This window comes from Pezoporus flaviventris, unplaced genomic scaffold (assembly GCF_033815535.1).
Source record: "Pezoporus flaviventris isolate CSIRO_AGI_PZ_B2104156 unplaced genomic scaffold, CSIRO_AGI_Pfla_v1 ptg000030l, whole genome shotgun sequence".
Classification (NCBI taxonomy): Eukaryota; Metazoa; Chordata; class Aves; order Psittaciformes; family Psittacidae; genus Pezoporus; species Pezoporus flaviventris.
In genome coordinates this window covers 6,050,797-6,068,434 of record NW_026892578.1, presented here as the reverse complement: position 1 = coordinate 6,068,434, position 17,638 = coordinate 6,050,797, and the positions used below count along the sequence as shown (strand labels likewise).

At 39.1% G+C, this 17,638-nt stretch overlaps 1 protein-coding gene across 2 annotated transcripts in view; it reads left to right on the top strand.

The window, feature by feature from the left end:
- Nucleotides 1-10,128: 10,128 nt before the first annotated feature.
- Nucleotides 10,129-17,638, top strand: part of LOC133272558 (interleukin-5 receptor subunit alpha-like) — a 31,624-nt gene continuing 24,114 nt past the window's right edge. The window contains exon 1 of one of the 2 annotated variants that reach the window (XM_061459799.1): nucleotides 10,129-10,592. The gene's annotated coding sequence lies outside the window, so the exon portion shown is untranslated. The remainder of the gene's footprint in view (nucleotides 10,593-17,638) is intronic. The other variant, XM_061459800.1, reaches the window with a different exon arrangement.

Below are 17,638 nucleotides of genomic sequence, written 5' to 3'. Positions count from 1 at the left end.
CTTCTAGTCTACTGGTGTCTAAATGCAGTACAGAAGAGATTCACTCTGCACAATGATTTTCCTTTATGGACTTAGATAGCTAAAAATTTGAACATTTCCAGTTTGACTGGCTTTTCAAGACAAAGTGACATAGGCACTCTTCAGTGTTGTAATGCAGGTCTTAAGAAGCAAAATACTGCTATGTGGATAGGCCAATAATACTGGAAACTTTTAATTTTAGAATATTTTTATATAATTATTTTCAGACCATAGAAAAAACATATTATCAAAATTTTGGCTAAGAGATTCAGCAGACAAAACTTGTATTTGGAGGTAGTATCTATCTACCCCTCACATTTCTTTTACAGCATTAATACTAGTAGGAATAACAAAATACAGTGTTCCTTTGCCTAGCTTCTTTGGAGTAAAATAAAAATAAAGAATAACAAATAAAAACTGAACAAAATCCAGAAAGGAACATAGAAAAGAAAACCAGACAAACGCAAAAGCAAACTTACCTCCTCCTTGAAAACCCGTTTCCTTGTGGCTGCTACAGTAATGGTGAACAAAAAGGATGGAAGGTGTGAATTTGGCTTGGTGGTGTATTTTTGTGCACTTTGGCAATGTGATTTCATTAAGTTCTTCTGAACTGCTTATGTAATAGGGTGTAAAAACCCGCCTACATCTTCCTCATTTTCCTTACCCTGTACTTCTGTAATGTGACTAGGAAAAGCATGGTAACAGCCGTTGTTTTTCACCATGGAGACAAATAGGTGAGAAAAGAAGGACACTCTCATTGTCACTTCATTTACGTATTTTTCACTCATTTCTGTCACTTATTTTTCATATAAGAGTTTCTACTAGGCAGAACCTCAAATGAAGGTGAATATGTGCATCTACCTTTCAGTTCAGGCCTAGATCAGGTATCATCATTTAAGCCACAACACTGTTCTCTGCTTGCTGGTTAGGGTCACAGGTAGTGAGAGGAGAATAAACTCAGTGCTCTGGATTTCCCAACAGCTGTTCCCAGCTTTGCACTATCCAGCCTCATTTCCTGTAGATGTGTAACGAATCAATATCACCAGACTCCACAACTTTTTCACTTGACATGTGTAATAATTTTTCTGGGCTGGGTGAATTCAGTGAAGAGACCAGGGCAAGTTCCAATACATATGCAAATGCCCTGAGTGTACCAAATCAACACTATGTCACTTGTCTGTGCTGGTGCCCTGGTCCCAGGAAGGTTGCAATGACTTTTGTCCTCTGTCTTCAGAGTCTGAATGTCCACTTTCCAACTGCATTCAAAGTCAGCATACACAGTGTGGTGCTAGCACAGTCAGTTGTGGACTGCCCAGTCACAGATACCCACAACTGCTCTTGTTAGCAGGCTCTGAAATGAGTAAGCCCAAGGCTTTTTTGCTATTTTGACTGCTCTTGACACTGAAGAGTGAGCCTGTGTCCTGAAAGGTGTTTGTCCATCAAACCAACTCTCTGTGAACTGAGAAACGTCGCAACTGCCTTTCAATAATTTGAACAGGCAAATGAAGTTATTAAAGTAGACAACAGCATTTAAATGGGATTACTAGTTTTACTATAGAAATCTGTTATATCTCACTGAAAGAGGAGTATTAAATCTGATCAAATCTGTCCTGCTTCTGTCTGTATCTTGTACAGCTTCATTCCCACCAGCCTTTGTTCTTGTTGCTGTTCTGGGCAAAGGAGGAATTGGGGGTGTTCTTGAGATGTTTCCCCTTTTTCAGGTCTCAATTCCTCAATTTTATTTATATGGTTACAACAGGACACTAGCGTGTTCCCTGCTAAGACGCTTAATTTCAGGACCTACAGAAGTAAGGCTTTTTGTTCTCTTTCTCACTTTCTGTTGTAGACATATCTACAAAATTGGAGCGAATTATGTTTTGGGGACAGATTCATATCAGCGATCCTGAAACCTCATTTTCTATAAGGTATGTACAACCTGCCCAGCCGGATGACAACAATACTGTGTAGGTTCACAGCTAAACAACTGCTTCTTATAAGCATCTGTAAGTTGCACAGAATGAAACAGGTCTTCTGAGGAAAGGATGTAAGTATGTAATCACACTGATGTCAAAGCTTTCAGTGTGGCAGGAAATACTAGTTGTTGTGTAATGGACACAGTCTATAACTTTGCTGCTATTATGTTCTAGTTTAATAAATGAAAATTTCTCAGAACATTTAACACTGCTAGACAGATGAATTATCCAGGAAAACAACTGTGATAGTTCAGTGATTTCTTGTAATTTGGGGGTTATGTTCTCTAGTTCATCAGCAGGATTGCTGTTTTCCAAAATGTCAGTTGGTTCCACATCTTGTCCTTGAGCCTGTTAAGAGCAAATTGCCTAGGAAAAAAAAAAAAAGGAAGTTAAAGAAATTGAAGGATTTAGAAAAGCCAGAGCAGAAAAGAGTTTGAATCCCATCAGTGGTACGTACAAACTCCTAGATGATCAGACACTTGATATACACTGTCTATGTTCCAAGAAGGCGATAAAATATGGAACCTGATCTGGAACCATAGGTATCACTAGGTAATTTGCCATTATATCAACACATGAGCCTTCAGGTTAAGCCACTCATTAAACAGATGAGTGGGACCATGCAGTATAAAATTAAGGATGTTTTCTTTGTCGTCAATGACAGAGGAAGAACATGTCCTTCTATTTGATTCAGGCCATATTATTTAAATTATCTCCAAGATGTGGTACCTGGTAAACTTGCCCAGGAACAGGCTGCCCTGTTGGGAAGTTGTGGAATCTCCCTCTCTGAAGACATTCAAAACATGTCCTGAACATGTTCTTGTGTAACCTGCCGTAGGTGGCCCTGCCTTGACAGTGCGATTGGACCAGATGATCTCTAGAGATCATCAACGTTAACGATTCTGTGATTCTGTGAAGTTGCACTCACTACATCTTCTCTGAAACAGTATATGAATTGTTTGCAACTAAACCCTCAAAATCATGACCTAACCTTAGGAAACAAGTGAAATTGCCAAAATGAAAGAAAATGTCTTTCCTGATGAGAGTTCTGTGTCAGGTACAAACTGGCACATCTTTCAGACCAACTGCCAGGTTTTATGGAAAACAAGGTTTTCAGCTCTGTTTCTCTGTCACCATTCTATAAGGTACGGAAAGATAATCATCAGATTGTGAAACATGCTTTTATATTACTGTGTTCAGGTAGAACAAAAGCTAATTGATGATCTTATGACTAGTGTGAATTCTCCATTTGGCTTCCAAGGAAATCTTACAACATCTTGACTAGAGAAAAATCAGTCAACCCAGCTCTGCCTTGTTAGTACTTGTGGCAAGATACCAAGTTGGCACCAGATGAGCTGTAACACTTTGTAAGACAAGTGCGCCCATGACAATCCAGCATGCACATTACTCATGCTCTGCTTAGTGATGAGATAAAGAAAAAAACCCAAGCATCAAGTGGTAGTCTACCGATGCAAGGCAGAGCACCAATTTTATTACCTTTCTCTTTTGTATCAGCATTTCTACATCCTGAGTGTGTGTGGGAAGGACATGCTTTTGCAAGTAAATACCTGGAATAGCTTTCATGAAAACCTCTGCAATGGTCCACAGACTAATGGTCTTTCTCAGTAGAGGCCACTACTACAAGTATGTTTCATGTTACTAGTGTTTCTCCCCCAGGCTGAGGAATGGCTTAAGATAAACTCACTTGTGATTTTCACCTTGAGCTCAGCATGTAGAATTGGTTGTGCCTGTCCGTCTTTCACAGAACTTCTGTGAATGCTGGGCTGTTTGCTTACTTCAGGGAAGAGCTAGTTTTCAAGCTCTATTTAGACTTGTAATTTCCAAATAAAATGCTGGAAATCTCTCTTTGGAAAGCTTTCAAGTAGAGAAAACATTTTAAAATGTACTCATCCACCATCCACTGTTTGTAAGCTGCCCTGGTTGGGATACTTTCTCTGCAATAATGAATGGAAAAAAGTGAAAGTTCACTATAAAGCTCCACTTTAAAAGAACAGGTTGGTTGGCAAAACAGATCAAAAGGTTTAGATAGGTGGATGATGCCTATGCCTTTATCATGGTTAATAGCAGGTGAAGTAATGCAGTATGAGTGCAGGCAGTCAGCAGTTTCTTCTTAGTTAAGAGGTATTGCATCATTTTTATTCCATTTCTTCTAAAAAGAACCAGTTTGCTTAAAAGACTCTGCAGAGAACTTTCATTAAAGGCTTGTGGGAACAGATGCAAAACGATATGCAGAATTCCTGTGAAAACATAGCAATTGAAAAAAAAACAAGACCAAAAGAAAACAAATTCTCCATTTCACTTTCAAAGGTGTGAAGAATCAAACAATCAGCAAACTGATTTCTGTGAGACTTAAAGTAACCCCTCATCGTGGTTTAAACCCAGTCAGGCAACTTGTTCACTCACTCCCAGTGAGTGGTGCCGGGCTGACAACAATCGAGGCCCCCCCCCCCCCCCCCCCCCCCCCCCACCGGGACTCTCCCCTTCCCCGCTCCCGGAGGAACGGGGAGGAGGATCGAAAGAGTGCAGCTCCTACGGGTTGAGACAAGAACAGTCCAGCAACCAATGTACAACACAAATCACCACCGCTACCACCACCGACAACAATGATAAGGGAAAATAACAAGGGAAGAGAATACGATACCACCGGCCAAGAAACGAGTCCCACCTGGAAGCCTGTGTCCTTCCAGGTAACTCCCAGTTACCCCCCACCCCGGGCATGACGTGCTGTGGTATGGAATACCTCCTTAGCTAACCTGGGTCAGGCACCCTGTCTCTGCTTCCTCACGGCTTCCCCTCCTCCCTGGCAGAGCATGAGCCTCACAAAGTCCTTGTTCAGGGTAAACATCACTTAGCAACAGCCAAAAACATCGGTATCACCAGCACTGTTCCCAGGCTGGAAGCCCAATCACAGCACTGCGCCAGCTACCACAAAGGAGAAACATGACTGCTACTGCTGAACCCAGGACACCCCTCCCAAAAGAAAACCCCAAGTGTGTGTTTGTCTTCCAGTGAAAGGTTTCCCCAGAAAAACAAATACAATGTTGCTAGTGGTGAAGTTGATATTAGGAGGATTTTATAGTTTAGTTGTTTCTCCTCAGTGACATTTTCGTGTTAGAACAGAAGGTGATTGCATGAAAAAATTCATGGGATAAGCATACTAAGAAAAGTTAATGTAACTTCAAATAGAAATCAGGAGATTCTCTTTGAACCTCATAGAGTGAAACTGCTGAGAAAGCCAAGGGGGATCAGTAAGAAGATGCAGAATTCACTTAGTCTTTCAAAGTTGATGCCGCTTTTTGCTGAAGTCCCTTCAGCAAGAAAAACACCTTCCTGAAGAAAGTGAGGGCTGAAGTACACACACTCCAGAGCACATGAAACAGTAGTGGCACTGATCTGAGGAAAGCTATGCTGTATGTTTATTTATAGTTCTTAAAACAGCACTTGCATCAGGCATGCTCATAAACAGCATAAGTAGGAGAAATCCACAATTACATCAAAATTTTATTTTGACAAATTGCATTATAGCAGTGTCTGGGAGGTTGAGAGACCTTGTGAATTACCGGCCATTGCATTTATCCAGTACAGTTATTGTCTTCATGAAACAGGAAATGAGAGAGAAGAAAAACTTAGTTCTTCTGATTGCAGCTCTGTAGAGGAATTAAAAGAGTCCTGCTAGAGGATAAAGATAGTGTTGAGACATCTGTGTCAACTTCTGTAATTCTTGAAACTGGACCCTGCAGATTCTCAGAACAGAATTATTCTTGGAACCCTGAGCTCAGCACCGGAGAAACTGGGTCATAATGTAACTGTTATAATGAACTGTGATACAAAAAACTGGGATAGTATAAAAGCCTTAATTTATTGTCAAGTGAATTTCCTTTATTGTGAAATGGATTGAAAAAGTTAGAACCTTCAGTATTTATACAGAGTCAACAATAAATATGCAATCAATTTCAGTATAGACAATCTATAGACTAACTATATGGAATGTATGAATTAATGAAAATTCACCCTGTCTTGTAAATAAGAGTCTCAAAATCAGTGCTTGACCTAGACATGGATGTTTTCACCAAACCATCTGTCCTGGGTTCAGCAGTATCAGTCATTTTTTCTCCTTCTTAGTAGCTGGTGCAACGTTGTGTTTTTGACTTTCATCCTGAGAACAACGCTGATAACACTGATGTTTTTAGTTGTTGCTAAGTAATGTTTACTCTGACCAAGGACTTTCTGAGACTCATGCACTACCAGGGAGCAGGGGAAGCCGGGAGGAAGCAGAGACAGGACACCTGACCCAAACTAACCAAAGAGGTATTCCATACCACAGCACTTCATGCCCAGTATATAAACTGGGGGCAGTTACTCAGAAGGGCTAGATCACTGCTCGGGTCGGGCTGGGTATCAGTCAGCGGGTGGTGAGTGGTTATATTCTCTTAGAATCATAGAATCATAGAATAGTTAGGGTTGGAAAGGACCTTAAGATCATCTAGTTCCAACCCCCCTGCCATGGGCAGGAACACCTCACACTAAACCATATCACCCAAGGACTCATTGAGCCTGGTCTTGAACACTACCAGGAATGGAGCATTCACAACCTCCCTGGACAACCTATTCCAATGCATCACCACCCTAACAGGAAAGAATTTCCTCCTTATATCCAATCTAAACTTCCCCTGTTTAAGTTTTAACCCGTTACCCCATGTCCTATCACTACACTCCCTAATGAAGAGTCCCTCCTCAGCATCCCTATAGGCCCCCTTCAGATACTGGAAGGCTGCTATGAGGTCTCCAAGCAGCCCTCTCCCCTTGTTATTTCCCTTATCATTATTATTATTGGTGGTAGCAGCAGTGATCTGTGTTATACCTCAGTTACTGGACTGTTCTTATCTCAACCCGTGGGAGTTACATTCTTTCAATTCTCCTCCCCATCCCTCCAGAAGTGGGGGGGAGGAAGGGGGGAATGAGCAAGCGACTGCATGGTTCTGGGTTGCCAGCTGGCCTTAAACCACGATGCCATTCAACTTGATGATGGAGTTCACCTTAGCTGCTATGTAGTCTGAAGGACAATTTGGTGCATTTCCAAACTATGCTTCAAATCTGACAAGCAGAGTTTATACCGCTTCAAGAAACAGTGCTAAGAATATATTGGCTGATTTTTTTTTCATATCTGCAAATGCCAGTAGGTCTCCTCAAGCTACAGTCTGCTGATTTGGTCCAAACCCCTCCTTTTCCTTTATTTGTGACATACAGCAAAAGCTGTTTGTTTTTCTAATGAAAACACTCTGAGATGTAGCAAGGAGATTTGTTTAAACCTTTTACTCCTTCTGTTTTGCAGTTTAAAAGGAAACGGGAAACTGTAGGCAACTGCAGCTAATGGTAGGCTGACCTCACATGGTAAGGAAAGTGTAAGCAGAAATTTACTAAGTATCAATTTATCTGTAACAATGCAGAGCTGCAGACCCAGCATATCTCAGCATAGGGTTATCCAGTAGGTACACTAGATAGCCCTATCATGGGTATTACAGTACTTGGAAACTGAGAAGCTCAGCTTCTCAGTGTGGCGGTGACTAGTCCCTAATCTTCAGTTTACAAGTATTTTTTTCACTCTATTTGCTTTATTTTTTTGCTTTAGCTTGCTTGTCTCTGATCCTAGGCTACCATCATGTGGCCAAAATGAGAATCTTCTCAGGTAACAGAAACAAAGACTGGTTACTCAGCCTGGAAACCAGCAACGTACTGCCTGTGTACAAGAAGGCTGCAATGTGTAGTCTTCAGAGGGCTTAAATTTTCTTCTTGACTGCACTCAGTCATCCCTTACGTAGACACTCTGCCCTTTGGTTTGTGTTTGTTTTGTTCTGCTTTAATTCTTCCCCGCCCACTTACTGACAAAACACACTCTAATTTCTGACAGAAAAGGTGCAAATTTTTTTTTTTTGTAAGTAGCAGCACTGGCCCACTCCATGCATTAAATTCAGGTTTATCTATGCTGGGCATTTCTGCTGACACATTCTAAACTTACAGTTTTAAGTCATCCTGATGTGAATCCCTTGGTGTAGTCTCCCATGACATTCTTGCCTCTAGACTGGGGAGCTATCAGTTTAAGAGATGGACTGTTAGATGTGGACTGTTAGATGGCTATGGAATTGGCTGGGTGGGTGTACACAAACACTTACAGTAGTCAATGGCTCAATGTCCAAGTGGAAACCAGTAATGAGTTGTGCCTTTAAAGGGTCTGTACTGAGACCAGTGCTGTTTAACATCCTCATCAATGGCATAGTGGGATTGAGTGTGCACTCAGCAAGTTGTTAGATGACACCAAGCTGAGTGGTGCAGTTGGTTGGCTAGAGGAAAGGGGTGCCATCCAGAGCTTGACAGGCTTGAGGAGTTGTCCCATGCAAACCTCTTGATGCTCAACAAGGCCAAGTGCAAGGTCCTGGGTTGGGTTAATCCCAACTATAAATACAGGCTGGGAGATGAAGGGATTGAGAGCAGCCCTGCAGTGAAGGATTTGAGGATATTGGTGGAAGTGACCCGGCAATATGTACTTGTGACCCAGAAAGCCAGCCGTATCTTGGGATGCATCAAAAGGAGTATATTCTCCACTGAAAAGACATTTTTTCATGTCAGAATTCCTCTGTCTTTTAAGATGCAATGACAATAATTTGATTATTACTAAGAAGATAATATTCATCAGTCTGAAATTGTGTCCATACAGCCGTTGCATAAATACTTTCATTTCTTTCCCATGCACTCACTATTTTACTCCGACTCACAGAGAACTGTGCTCAGGTTCTTCGGTCTTTTCCAGGCTAGGAAAATTGTGTGAGAAATGTGTACTGTGTAGGCTATGTATTGTGTAAGAAAATAATAAGGAAGCAAATAAATGATGTTCTTCCTCTGCATTTCTTATCAACCAGGGCTTATCATGTTCTAATCTTTACTTTCTAGTAAAGTTTTGCATTAAGGCAATTTTCTTCTAAGAAGTACCTCATTCATGAGCTGTTGTTCAAGCTTGAGAGATACACTATATGAGCTAGATCAGCTGTGTTCTGCTGTAGATTTACTGGAGCTGGTTGGAATAGTAGACAGGAAAGCCCCTGGTGTCCTCTCACAGAGGCCACCCCTGCAGTCCTGGCAACACCTATCACCACATCTAGCCACCTACACCTAATTATTTTAAAATAAGTTTTTAGTGCTTTGCTTTCTCTTTCTATAGTAAACAGAATAGTGAATTGAAACTGAGCTGGAGCTCAACAGCACTTTTTCTGAGACATCACCTGTGTACAGTCATTGCACCATCAAAATAGAGGTCAGACTGTGCAGGGATGTTTCTTGCTCCTTCACTAATATACTATGCTTGTCAGAAATAATGATCCAGCTAAAACAGGTTACTAGCAATTTTAGGAGAAGATAAAGTGTTGAATAGTCTTCATGTAATGTACTCAAAAGAGGCTTTGGTTTAAGTATGAGGCTATTATCTCAAATCTGAGATCCTGATAGATATCTACTGGTCAGTTGTTACTAGAAAAGTCATTCCAAACTCACAGTGTAGAAGTCATCTCTAATGTTAACAATGTAAAAATTATATCCAAGTCTGATCCAATGCCTCAGCCAAAAGGGCAAGACTCTGAATTATCCAGGGAATAATACATTTGCTCTGCCTTATGGGATGAGATTACACCTGTAATAGGCAACTAAGTCATAACAAGTTCACTAATCCTTATTCTTTTTGAGCAGAACTCAAAGTTACAAGCCCAAACTTAAGGATTTTTGACAGATACCTAAGTAATCAACGCTGAATCTTAACCTGCTGATGTAGAGATAGATTTTTGCACAGTGCCACAAATGACTTCTCTGCTAATACCTGTACTGATAATTTCAGTGGTGAGGTTACCTACTACAAATTAGCCAGCTCTAAAACTTTTGCATAGTGTTTATCTTCCCCTTATGTTTTTCCAGCTATTGGAACACTTATAGTGATTCTTCAGAAATAAACTTTTTTAAATGAAGGAACAACTCTTTAAAAGGAAGAAAAACATTTAGGCACATATACTTGTCAGAAAAAATGAAATGAAAGTGGCTAAATTAATATAACTTGGCCTAATATGGGGTGCAGTTTAACAGAGTAATGAGAAGCCGGACTCAGCCAGGCACCTTTGAATTCTCTTGCATTAACAAACTGGTACTCCTTGAGTGATCAAATGCAATACTAACGGTTGGAAAGGGAAGTAGCAGTGGGGACTGATCAGGGATCTGACTAATTTACTAGTTAGCTGATCTGGCTGCGTATGAGGAGTTGAGTAAGCTGATCTGTGGGAAAAGGGCAAGTGACATTGGACTGAGTGCAGGAGAGGATTTGAAAATGTTAGGCAAGCTACATTAAGAAATCACCTCAGAATGAGAAGCATATCTCACTGGGCCTCTCCAACATATTACATAGGGAATTACCTAAGCCTCGCATTTGGAAACATCACTGTAGAAGGCTGTATCCTCTCATCTCCATCAGAAAAGTGCATGTCTTTCCTGTGGGACTGAAGGAGTGAATCATGGAGGGACGGCAACATCTGTGAAACTATGCCAAAGGTATGTCCTAACAACATTCCTTTTTTAAAGTTCAGGCAAGCTAATTCACTTCTGTCAAATTCTTCCCAGAGGCAGAAAACCTTGCCTTCCTCTTCTGTCGAAGAAGTCAGGGCTACAGCAGCCCCACTCTGACTGACAGATTTTAACCCAACTTCTTCCTCCACATCCACAAGTTTGTAGCTGATAAAGTATAAAGTATTCTGTTGTCAGTGCTTGACTATATGATCAGGAATATTAGTATAAATTACCAATCAGATGCCAATATATATGTTCTTAAGTGTGTATAAATTTTCTGTTTTTAGGCAATGTTTCATGAATTCCATTGAAAGAAGGATCATAGTTATGAAATATATTTTTTATAATACAGCAGGGTCTCTTTCTAGAAATATTAATGATGCATATCTATTATTTTCAAGCAAAAAGATAAGTCATTTGCTCAAAAGTCATTTGCTCAAGCCTTATCCTTTAAGGCTGCTTGCCATCACAATTATTGTGATTCATCACTGATCTGAACTTTACCACAGAGGGAATGTGTGCATGATGAGATATCAGTTACTCATCAGTGTTCTGAATTTTTCTATGTAGTTCACAAAGTGTGAAGTGAAAATTTCAGAATAGTAACAATTCCTAGCTATTTCAATTATTTCTGGTATAATTTAGAAAACTTGTACAATCTTTCCGTGCCTCAGTTCCTCACTCAGAAAAGATTAGAGATCTGTTCTTTCTCAACTTTCCTTCCCCTTTCGCTCACTCATTAAAAGTAGTACATATCCTAAGTTAGGTGTTAAATGTGTCTTATTTAGCCTAATGGATTTGTAATCACAATGCTATCAGTACTACCTGTATAATTCAAACTGTTCACTGATTCCTCCTGATTAGCTGAGAACAAGCATGCTTACATTAGTATTGCATTCCTTTGTAGGGCTCATTCCCACTCCTGATGCAAAGTCAGCATACTTTACAGTGTACTCCAAACCTGCACATTGCTGTCTCACAAATCTTTACACATAGGAGTTGACTGTAATTTATATTAACATTTACAGATGTATTAAAACAGAGAAACTAGAACGAAGGCATTGTATCTGAAGTTTACTTTCAGCATCAACAAATGGCTATTTGCTGTAGCTGATAATTTTTGGAAAACAAAGAGACATCTTCTCCAAGAAATTACATTCTTTGGCAAGCCTTGTATTGATATACGTACACATGCATCTACCTAGTTTAAAAAGTGTTACAAAAGGAATATACAACAAAAGAAACGTTATATTTTAAGACTGCATCTGCAGAGTAGGAGGCCACATGGACAATTGCCATCACTATTATGTGAAACAGAAGCATGAAATCAACTTCAAAACAGGACTAAGAAACCCAAATGGCGGTAATTTAGTCACTGCAAGAGAAAACTGCAATTTCAAAATTTCCATCTGTTCAGCAGCACATATCACTTTCAGGACATTACCTTACTGATATACTTCAAGCCTGCCTCACTACCCCTTTGCAGTGAAAGATTTTCATTTTCACATCAGTGCAAAGAAAAGATGAGATTTTCTGTAAACAGAGGTGGAACAAAAGAGCACCCCAAATATCCCCAGCACGTGATTGCAAACATGAGTTGTACTAATACAAGAAACTAGACTTCAAGGGACTGTGAGAAGGAAAAAACCACACCCTTTAGTCACATGCATGGAACTTCACTGGAAGTAGCTCAGCACAGGGTTCAGATGACTACAAAAGAAAGGGCCGCCATGTACTAAGCATTGCTTAGAGTGCTGGCTTTGTGGATTCTTTGCAGCAATTTCTTTTTACAGGCAGCTAAACCCTGGGTGAAGTACTGCACAATGCACTGGCTTTATGGATATTTTTAATTATATGACATGCAATTTTGATCAGCCCACATCCATACGTGGTTCCAAAACAGCACTTTGATAAACCAGAATGATGGTTCAGTTCAAGATTCTTGTAAGGATGGAAAGAAGTGTTGAATGCTCCCATTCTTGCATTTCTGAATAAATTAACAATGTGTGTGGGGAAAAAAACAGTGTTAAAAGATAAAAGCAAAACAAACAAAAACCCCACAAATGAGCCCCGCAAACCCCCTTCCTGAGGTGTAGTTTTCTTCCTTTAATTATTTTAAATTATAAGAAAACTCCAGAAAACATACCACCAAAATGAATGGTTTTTCTCTGAAGTCAGCAATGATAGTATATTATTGGTGTAAGAAAATGGGAAGAAATAGGCTGCAATTACAAATGCGCTACCATCAATTCAATGTACAAACCACACTTAAAACAAGTAGAATGAACATGTTTTGCTAATAAGCAGAAGACAAAAAGAGAAAATATGTTTTCTACATTTTAAAAATGAAGTCCTGGGCTTGTAGACAGATCTGCTACTTATTACCATTGGATTTGAGATTCTAAGTCCCAGTCTTAAATACAACATACTTCTAAATATAGTCAAGGTTCTCAAGAAGCATTTACCTTCCTTTATCTAGGTCATTGCTAGAAAAGCATGGTTTTTGTACACCACCAGTGTAAGCTCATGTCTCATGTACTCCAGAACAAGGGATAGGTTGGATTCAAGATATTAGAGCTAAAGGCTGTTGGTTTGGCCTTACATTGTATAATTGAATTATCTGGTGCTAACAGTAAAAAACACATGGAACTTAATATATTCTTTTCTATTCCAAAGCCAGAATGAATTTATTGAATCTGTGTATAAGGGAATATGTCTAATCCAGTCACATTAATCACAGCAAAAAATGTTACTAAAAAAATAGAGGCATGTGTTGTATACCCAAGATGCAAAGCAGTAGTTTTTTGAGGCTTTAATGAGTAAGAAGCTGAAACATTCCACTGGGCTTTTGTATGACGTGATTCTGGCTGTGTTTTTTGTTTGTTTGTTTGTTTTTTTGTTGTTTGTTTGTTAGGGTTTTTTTTTAACATGTATTTTTAACACACATACTGAAAGAACAAAAATTTATCCATACTTAAATGTAACAACCTCTGCTTGGGATGAGGGTGAAGACCCTTAGGTCTCTACCATTTCACCTAACAAGCCATCAGAGTAAGGGGGATGCATGGGATACTTTTTCAGCATTTCTCTGCTATGTGCCCAGTAGCTAAAGATGGGGAAAAGCAAAGCAGAAGAGACAACTTCTATGCTCTGGAGGTGATTGCACCAGTTAGTAAATGAAAGAAAATATATTCCTTGATCTCTTCAGTGCTTTTGTAGCAGTGTTTGTAAAATGAGATGTTTAAGAAGGTAATAGCCTACTCAGATCTGGCAATTTTTTTTTTTTTTAAAGGCAGTAAATAATGCATTCTTGACACCTTAGGTTAATTTTTTGCACCAAAATCTGATTCTCAGTGAGTAACTATTTCAATGTGAACAAAGAGGTATAGCTTTCCAAACCACATTCCCGGAAAAAAAAACCAAACAAACAACAGTGTTATTCATTGCTCCCCTTTGAATTCAACTTATGGTAGAAAGCTGGAATGCAAAATGTCAGCTTCATGAATAAAGTGGTAAATTAATTTCAAACCCGCTTATTACCAAGGCAGCCAAACCCCCAGAATGCCACTTATAACATGCCTGCATGGCTTGCAATTGCATATGTGATAACTGCAAACTAACTTCATTTTCAAAATAAACCATGTAAATGTAGGACAACTTCAAAGGGTGGGTTAGACAAAGCTTCAGGTGTGAAGAGTAAACCAGACAGTAACAACTATTGAAAATGTAAAATTTATTTGTTCTTTTTCCTCCATTGGTTCTGTGACTTTTGGTTATCTGTCTAGTTTGTGTCTTCTTGGGTTTGTCTGTTTGGTTGTTTTTTTAATTTGGTGCAGTGAAAAATGCTCATTAGCCCCTGAAAAAGCAGGAGAACATTGGCAAGTAGGATATGATCTTTCTGGGACATCTTCATAGACACCATTTTCACTATGTGATTTAATTTCTTTTATAGAAGATAAAAACTCATTACAATATGTGAAAAAATTAAAAATCTTTTTCATATGCAAAGAGAAAAAACAGTAACAGCTCTGAGAACTGAGTTAGTCATCCAGAGTTGTGTCTCCTTCAAGGTATTTTGAAGAACTGTATAGTGTTTGTGTATACAGAAGTGTGCTTTGGTCCCACAGCAGGAAGTGGCACTGGAAACCGGCCCCTGAGGGGCATCTTGCAAAAAAGGGAACTCTCTTGAATCAATTTCTCATTATAGTGTACGACATTTTCCACTGGTGATCTCTCCTGCCTCACAGCCCAAACAATGCTTAGGTATCCAGGATTTCACAGGCATTAAGATGAAGGTACGTTTTGAAAGAAGAAAATAAATAGTGCTGCTGTTTTGACTCTTTAGGTATGCAAACCCGTGAAAATGTTTGACCTGTATTGTTTATTTCATAATTTCTTAATCAATTTCTACATTGTCTACTGTCAAATATGGGGGCTTTGAAAAATATGAATTGACAGCCTTTAATGAAGTATAAGTTTCAGGTAGTCTTAATCAGACAATCAGTCCCAGTGATTCCCCTTAGCTAAGAATGTGTATTAGAGCCATGAATAAAAGATTTCATTGCTTAGTTATTGAATTTACCCTCTAAATCAGGCACAATATATTTTTAAAGAGTACTTGATTTTTATTTTTTTTTTTTGGTCAATTTTACTTTTCTTTTTTTTTTTTTTTCCTTCCAAAGAAAATATTAAATATTGCTGTTTCTTAAAACGTTAACTTTTGTATTTAGGAAGATAGAATACTTAGTTCCACAAACTTTTCAAAATTACTTTGTTCAGACACAAGGACCATGAACAGATCTACACTTCAGGAAACACTCAGGTATCCTGAATTTTTAAATCTAAATGGTTCATTTTCCTCACGCTCCAAGTAGTAGCTCTTAAGTTTTGTGAAGATTGGTTTAGCTACTTTCATTTTTCTTGCCCTGTCTACTTCCCAGATTCATCAGGTGGGTTTTGTGCAAACCCTTATAATCTCTGCAGCTGCAGTGGCAGATGGGCTGGCAGCTCCCCCTGTGTTACCTCTCTTGTCTCTTATTCCAGCAACCGCTATGGTAAACCAGAGGTAAGGCAGCAGCCAAAAGGTACTGGCTATATTTGAAGCTCAGCGATGAAAGCAATTGGACAAGTAAAAGACAACAACAACAACAAAACAAAGTAAAATATAACTGTAGTACTGGTTTTAAATATTAGGAATACTTCCTTACTTAAAAAAAAAAGTATTTTTTGACAATGAATTTTTTTTTTTTAATGGTTATTTTTTACATTCTTTTGACTATGGACATAATTTCTATCCCATTAGTTTAACTGGACTGCTTATATTTGGCTAATGTGCCTTTCTCCAGAGACAAAAGGACCAGAGACCCTTTTATTAAAAAAAATATTGTCAGGCAATGAATTTTATCTCACACCTCATAGACTGAATGTCAGCACCATATGCTAACATAAAGCTCTTCATGGCACAGGATTAAAAACACACAGTCATCTGTGAACATCTAAGAAGAAATGTTCTGTCTTTCTGCTCATCTGTGCTGGCATAAATGGAAATACGTGTTCTTTGACAAGTTGTAAATGGAAAACCTTTTATGTATAGATGGCTTTTCATTCCCTCCTAGTCACCTTGAGTGTCCTTATGCTGCAGTGCTTTTCTGTGGACCAGTTCATTGCATACAAACGCAAGGAATACTCCGTGGGGTCTGCCCAGCACTCCATCTGCTGTTCTGCCTACAGCAGTGCCAACAAGAGGTGCTATGCAGATGCGATCCACAAATCTGGCCATCTTCTGTAACCCATTTTCCATGTATTCCAGCATCTACAGTGACTTAATTAGGGATGTTAGAGGGTATATCCATCTCTAATACCTTTTAGTAGCTTTTCGTGTACTGTTTTCTACAAATTTGCCAAGTCCTATTCACAGCCTACTGACACTAGCATTCCAGTGCCTGTGAGAGCAAGGTGCAGGAGTTTATTGCATACTGAGAAATGCCTCTCAATGCTGTACAAAAGATACTCCTAGGAACAAGTAATGTCCAGAAAACAGCAGAGATCTCTTCTGAAATGTCTTACTCGGACTCAATTTTGGTTTTTTTTTCTAAGTTTATCCAGACTTTAAAAATCTTTGCTCTCTGCCCCTGTGTTTTCTCTCTCCAACTGAATTTACTTGTATTACCTCACAGATTATTTCAGTTCTTGTTTCTAACACCAGAAGTTGTTGCTGCTTTAAGATTTATTTTGTTTGTTTTCCTATATCAGGTCCCTTTTTGACTTGAGTTTTCCACAATGTTTATGTTAATGTTAGGCACAAATATTTTAACTTGCTTAGTGTTTTCCATCTTCACTTCTCCCTTTCTCCTAATTTAAATAAAAGACATACTTGTTCCTAGAACTACTTTTTTTTGCTCCATCTCATGGGAATGGATGAGCTCTTTACAGCCACTACATGTTGAATTATAAACCCTTGAAAGCTCTTTGTTTTCAATTTATGTTTTCCTTGACTTTTTCTATTGCCACAGACAGCACCATTAATGGCACAGTTCACCCCTTCCCTTTCCAGGCAACTAGAATTGGCTTCTTTCAGAGGCACAGCATGTAGGAGAGTTTACTCACTTTTTGGGTTGACTGTGTGCATGGTGTAGCACACATACTACAGCTGCTGCTGCTGCTACAGCTGAGATCAGTACCAGAATGAACCAGGTGGGGGAATCTCTGTCTTAAAGCATTTTGTTATGATTTTTCATAGCACTTCATAAGCAATGCCAGCATTCATTAAAGAACTTTTGTTCACTGCACTGTGCCAAAATAGCACTATAAATTAATCTGTATGTATTTGTATGAGTGTACGTGTATGTGTATATATTTTTTTCCAGGCAACTTCATTGCAAATTCTTTGGATGTGCTGAACATTCACACATCTTCCTCTACATGACCAGTGCCACTTGTTAATCAGTGTATTTTGAGCATTTTGGTATGGCACCAGGTGTACTTTTGCTAGTCCTTGGATAACACGCACAGAGTAGGTCTGAGGACTTACT